The sequence below is a fragment of the Saimiri boliviensis genome, chromosome 1 (assembly GCF_048565385.1).
Source record: "Saimiri boliviensis isolate mSaiBol1 chromosome 1, mSaiBol1.pri, whole genome shotgun sequence".
NCBI classification, from domain to species: Eukaryota; Metazoa; Chordata; class Mammalia; order Primates; family Cebidae; genus Saimiri; species Saimiri boliviensis.
The window spans coordinates 51116394-51123215 of NC_133449.1; the positions used below are offsets into that span (position 1 = coordinate 51116394).

The window sequence follows — 6822 nt, forward strand, 5'->3', positions numbered from 1 at the left end:
GATTACAAGTGTGGGCCACCATACCTGGCCTTTCATTCCTTTTTAAACATTGTGATAAAATATACAGAGCTTTGGACGGGCATGGTGGCTCACACCTGTCATCCTAGCACTTCTGGAGGCAAAGGTGGGTGGATTACCTGAGGTCATGAGTTTGAGGCCAGCCTGTCCAACATGGCGAAACCCGTCTCTACTAAAAAATACATAACTTAGCTGTGTGTGCCTGTAGTCTCAGATACTCAGGAGGCTGAGGCATGAGAATCGCTTGAACCCAGGAGCAGAGATTGCAGTGAGCTGAGACTGCACCACTGAACTCTACTAGCCTGAGAGATAGAGAAGACTCCCTCTCAAAAACTAAAAATAATAAAAAATAAAAGATAAAAACACCTTCCCGTGACCTTTGTGTGAACAAAATGACAGCCCCCATACCTCAGGGGTTGTCTCTTTTATTGAGGGTTCTGGGCTGGTGGTCTTGGCAGCTAGTTCTGGTGATTCAGTCTGCAGCTATATTTCCAGTAAAAATTAAAAAATGTTTCACACCTCCTATTTATCAACCTAAATACAAAACAGAAAAGGAGCTTATGGAACATGCCTGGAAAGCAGGACTGGTTATTCCTCAGAACCTTTGGATTGGCCCATACATCTGCCCTGTACAGCTGATATCTTTGATGCCTATGTTCCTCTTGAGGGTGATATTCAAATTATTCAAATGTCATCTCTTTTTTTTTTTTTTTTTTCAAAGACAGGGTTTCACCATGTTGGCCAGGCTCATCTTGAACTCCTGACCTCAGGTGATGCGCCCGCCTCAGCCTCCCAAAGTGCTGAGATTACAGGCATGTAATTCATTCGTTCAATTCTCTGTTTCGGTCCTTCCTTCGAAAGAGATGACATTCGGCCAGGCATTCGAAGGAAGGACCGAAACAGAGAATTGAACGAATGAAGAATAACGTGGCATTACAATTAATCCAGAAGATAAAAGAGTATGTTGACAGCCAGGTGTGGTGGCTCACGCCTATAATCCCAGCACTTTGGGAGGCTGAGGTGGGTGGATCACAAGGTCAGGAGTTCGAGACCATCCTGGCCAACATGGTGAAACCCCGTCTCTACTAAAAATACAAAAATTAGCCAGGCGTGGTGGCACATGCCTGTCATCTCAGCTACTCAGGAAGCTAAAGCAGGAGAATCTTGAACCCGGGAGGTGGAGGTTTGCAGTGAGCTAAGATTATGCCACTGCACTCCAGCCTGGGCGACAGAGCAAGACTTTGTCTAAAAAATAAGTATGATGACAATTTTGAAACGAAGGACTTCCCTGAGAAAGCTAAGGATATCTTTATTGAACCTTACCTTTGTCTAAACAACTCACACATGACCAACTTCATACCTTGGTAACTGAACACTTTTCCAGACTTGATCTGGGATATCAAATATAAGACCATCTGCTGGAGCTTCATGGAATCTTTAGAGCCCTGTCATGTGGTTTAAGTTTGCTATTCAAATCTGATAAATGAGGGCAACATATATGGCCAGGTCACCGTAGGCATGCACACCCAGCAGACTCTGGCCATCCATGACCAGTTTGGCCGGTTGTTGTATGGACAGGAAGATGTACCCAAGGGTGTCTTGGAGTATGTTTTATTTGAAAAGCACCTGACAAACCCCTATGGAAGCTGGAGAATGCATGGCAGGATTGTTCCCCATCTAAGCACTATCCTTAAGACGGTGATGATCCCTGGCCCTCAGCTGAAACCAGGGGAACAATATGAAAAGGCACAAGGAGAGGCCCCAAAGCCTCAGCTAGCCTGATGGCAAAAATAACTTCTGGGGTGAAGCGTGGGGGATGAGGCTTCTGGAAGTTTGACATCTTTCATCCCCATCATGCTATAGAAAGAACTACCTTTGTTCTCTCCCGTCCTTGTCAGGTCTTTTCAGCAGTCTCATCATCAACAACCATAGCTGATGGCTGGGACCAGGCAGGTGACAGGTGTAACACGGCCATGCATCCTGTTCTTCTGTTTTAAATTGTACGTCTAGCTTCTGAGTCTAGAAGAAAGGCAGTATGTTTCAGAGAACGTTGGATACCAGTTTTTCCCACAGCTGGGACTGTGGGAGATAACCAGCAGAATTCTCTTTGTAATCACAGGGCAGAGATCAGAGTTTGAAATAAAACACTGTCAGAGTGCTGCAGTGGTGGTAGGGGGGAACAGAACATAAAATTTACAATTAACCTTTTTTGTTTTTTTGAGATGGAGTCTCGCTCAGGCTGGAGTGCAGTGGCACCATCTCGGTTTACTGCAACCTCTGCCTCCTGGGTTCAAGCAATTCTCGTACCTCAGCCTCCTGAGTAGCTGGGATTACAGACATGCGTCACCATAGCCAGATAATTTTTGTATTTTTAGTAGAGATGGGGTTTCACCATTTTGGCCAGGCTAGTTTCAAACTCCCGACTTCAGGTGATCCACTCACCTCAGCCTGCCAAAGTGCTGGGATTACAGGCATGAGTCACCGCACCCAACCCAATTTAACCATTTTTAAGTGTACAATTTCGTAGCATTGAGTACATGCACATTGTTGGGTAACTTTCACCACTATCCATTTCCAGAAACTTTTCATCATCCCAGACTGGAAGTCTGTACATGAAGCAGTAACTCCTCATTTCCCTCTTGATAACCGCTATTCTACTTCCTGTCTCTATGAATCGAACTATTCTAGGCTTTTCATATAAGTGGAATTATACAATGTTTATCCTTTTGCGTCTGGCTTATTTCACTTAGCATAACATTTTTAAGTTTCATCCCTGTTGTAGTATGTATCAAAATTTTCTTCCTTTTTAAGGCTGAATTATACTACATTTTATGTATATATCACATTTGTTTATCCATTCATTTGTTGAGGGACATTTAGGTTGTCACTACCTTTTGGCAATTGTAAATAATACTGCTGTAAACCTGGGTGTACAAATATCTGTTTGAGTTCCTATTTTCAGTTCTTTTGGGTGTATACCCAAAGTGGAATTTCTGAGTTCTACGGTAATTCTACATGGTTTAACTTGTTTATTTGTTTTAATTTACTTTGTATTTCAATAGGTTTTTTGGTAACAGGTGGTGTTTGGTTACATGAGTAAGTTATTTAATGGTGATTTCTGATATTGTGGTGCCCCCATCACCCAAGCAGTGTACACTGTACCCAAATGTGTAGTTTTTTTTATCCCTTACACCCCTCCCACCCTTTCTCCCAAAGCCCCAAAGTCCATTGTATCATTCTGATGCCTTTGTGTCTTCATAACTTAGCTCCAAATTATAAGTGAGAACATACAATGTTTGGTTTTCATTCCTGAGTTATTTCACTTAGAATTGTCTCCAATTCCATCCAGTTTGCTGCGAATGCCACTATTTTGTTCCTTTCTTATGGTTGAGTAGTCATACGGTAGATATATCTACCATATTTTCTTTATCCACTCATTGATTTAACTTTTTGTACAACCACCGGACTGTTTTCCACAGCAGCTGCACCATTTTACATTCCTACCAGCAGTGCCTAAGGGTTTCAGTTTCTCCACATCCTGGCTAACACATTATTTTGTTTGTTTCTTTCTTTTTTTTTAAAGATGGGGTTTCACCATGATGGCCAGGCTGGTCTTGAACTCCTAACCTCAGGTGATCCATCCACCTCAGCCTCCCAAAGTGCTAGGATTACAAGGATGAGCCACCTCACCCAGCCTGTTTCTTTGCTTTTTTTGAGACAAGTTTCGCTCTTGTCACCCAAGCTGGAGTGCAATGGCATGATCTCGGCTCACTGCAACCTCTGCCTCCCAGGTTCAAGAGATGGTTCTTCTGCCTCACCCTTCCAAGTAGCTGGGATTACAGGTAGCTGCCACCACACCCAACTATAGTAGAGACTGGGTTTCACTATGTTGGCCAGGCTGGTCTTGAACTTCTGACCTCAGGTGATCCACCCATCTAGGCCTCCTCAAGTGCTAGGACTACAGGCCTGAGCTAAAGTGCTTGGCCTCTGTGTTTGGTTTTAGTAATAGCCATTCTAATGTGTGTGAAGTCCTATCTCTTTGTGATTTCAATTTGCATTTCTTTAATGATTAGTGATGTTAAACACCATTAAGAATACAGAAAATGGCTGGGTGTGGAGGCTCAAGCTTATAATCCCAGCACTTTGGGAGGCCGAGGCCAGTGGATCTTAAGGTCAAAAGATCAAGACCATCCTGGCCAATATGGTGAAACCCCGTCTCTACTAAAAATACAAAAGAATAGCTTGGCGTGGTGGCTCATCCCTGTAATCCCAGCCACTTAGGCTGAGGCAGGAGAATTGCTTGAACCTGGGAGGCGGAGGTTGCAGTGAGCCAAGATCGCACCACCGCACTCCAGCCTGGCGACAGAGTGAGACTCTGTCTCAAAAAAAAAAAAGAATACAGAAAATTAGAACCTATTGACAAGGTTGATTGTTGCTCTGATGGGCACATAAGGAAACAATTGGAGAATATAACATCTCTTGAAGGACATAGAAAGCTTTATGAACTTGACTAGGTGCTAAGCCGTAATATAAAACTCAACTTCAAAAATCTAGTGTAGCTGGGTGTCATGGCTCACGCCTGTAATCCTAGCACTTTGGGAGGCTGAGGTGGGTGGATCACCTGAGGTCAGGAGTTCAGGACCAGCCTGGTCATCATGGTGAAACCCCATCTTTAAAAAAAGAAAGAAAGAAAGAAAGAAAGGAAAAAACAAGACAAAAATCTAGTGTAGACTTTATGTTCTTTGTCAATAAAGATTTTCAGTAAGGGCCGAGCATGGTGGCTCACACCTGTAATCCCAGCACTTTGGGAGGCTGAGGCGGGTGGATCACGAGGTCAAGAGATTGAGACCATCCTGGTCAATATGGTGACACCCCGTCTCTACTAAAAATACAAAAAAATTAGCTGGGTACGGTGGTGTGTGCCTGTAATCCCAGTTACTCAGGAGGCTGAGGCAGGTGAATTGCCTGAACCCAGGAGGTGGAGGTTGTGGTGAGCCGAGATCGCGCCATTGCACTCCAGCCTGGGTAACAAGAGCAAAACTCCATCTCAAAAAAAAAAAAAAAGATTTTCAGTAAGGTATCACTAATAAAAAACTAAAAAAATTATTTGGAACCTTAAAAACACACTTCTATTGAACTTGAATCTTCTGTAAAGAAAAATAAAAAAACAAAAACAAAAAAACCCCACACTTTTAATTATCTCGTGGGTAAAGAAAGAAATCTTGGACTTGAAAGAAATATTGATTTCCACATCTGTTGAAAATTATAAATCATTTAGAATTTAATTTTAGCAAAAATATAAACAATTACAAGATGCAGTTAAAGCTCTGATCAGCTAAAGCTCTCCTGCTGAGACAGGACAATCCTTTGAACCCTGGAGGTGGAGATTTCAGTGAGCCGAGATTGTACTACTGCACTCCAGCCTGGGTAACAATATAAGACTCTGTTTCAAAAAAACAGTAAAAATGAAAATAAAATTTAGATCTTCAAATGCTTGTATTAGAAACTAAGAAAAATTGGCTGGGTGCGGTGGCTAATGCCTGTAATTCCAGCATTTTGGGAAGCCGAAGTGGGTGGATCAGCTGAGGTCAGTAGTTCGAGACCAGCCTGGCCAACATGGTGAAACCCTGTCTCTACTAAAAGTACACAAATTAGCTGGGTGTGGTGGCTGGCACTTGTAATCCCAGCTACTCATGAGGCTGAGGCAAGAGAATTGCTTGAACCTGGGAGGCAGAGGTTGCAGTGAGCTGAGATTGCACCACTGCACTCCAACCTGGGCAACAGGAGGGAAATTCCTAAAAAAAAAAAATAAGCTAAGAAAAATAAAAATTAATGTAGTAAGCATCTTACTAAAAATTAGGAAAAGGATACTATCTAACTTGCTATACATTACAGTCTCTGAGTTTGTAATTTTAATTACTGGAATTTTCCTATCATTTCCATCTTTTTTTTTAAGGTTGCCTCTTTATTTCTGACGTTTTCCTATGTTATGCTCATTTTTGTGATTGTATCCTTTATTTCTTTAACCATCTCATACACAGCCTTTCTGTATTCTCTACCTGACATTTGCAACTAATTTTTTATTTTTAGTTAAGAAGGGGGTTTCATCATGTTGACTAAGCTGGTCTCGAACTCCTGACCTCAGGTGATCTACTTACCTCAGCCTCCCAAAGTGCTGTGATTATAGTTGTGAGGCAGTCTTCTATTCTGTACTCCTGCAAATTTGAATTATTAGTATTGTTTTTATTTTTATTTTTTTTTAATCCAGCAGTCTCACGAACCAGAATAGGTTCAGAGAGATTTTCTGATACTGTTTTACAGTGGAAATGTTTGTTCAATAATTCTCCTCTTGTTTACCATTTTCTTTGCTAAAATTGCTTCTTGAATCTCAAATCGTCCTTTGACATTAAAATTTGGCTTCTTGAAATACACACTTTAGGAATTCCATTAGTGACATTTTATTCCTATAAACTCACTGGTTTTTCTTTTTTCTTTCTTTTTTTTTTTTTTTTGAGATGGAGTTTCATTTTTGTTGCTCAGGCTGGAGTGTGATGGCGCGATCTCGGCTCATTGCAACCTCCGCCTCCTGGGTTCAAGCGATTCTCCTGCCTCAGCCTCCTGAGTTGGCTGGGATTATAGGTATCTGCCTCCATGCCTGGCTAATTTTGTATTTTGTATTTTTAAAAATTTTTTATTTTTTAGAGATGAGGTTTCACCATGCTAGCCAGGATGGTCTCGTTAGCCTGACCTCGTGATCCACCCGCTTTGGCCTCTCAAAGTGCTGGGATTACAGGTGTGAGCCAC

At 42.0% G+C, this 6822-nt stretch overlaps 1 pseudogene; it reads left to right on the top strand.

Annotated features, from left to right (window-relative positions):
* Window positions 1-410: 410 nt before the first annotated feature.
* LOC101042143 (large ribosomal subunit protein mL45-like) lies at window positions 411-1800 on the top strand (annotated as a pseudogene).
* Window positions 1801-6822: the final 5022 nt, after the last annotated feature.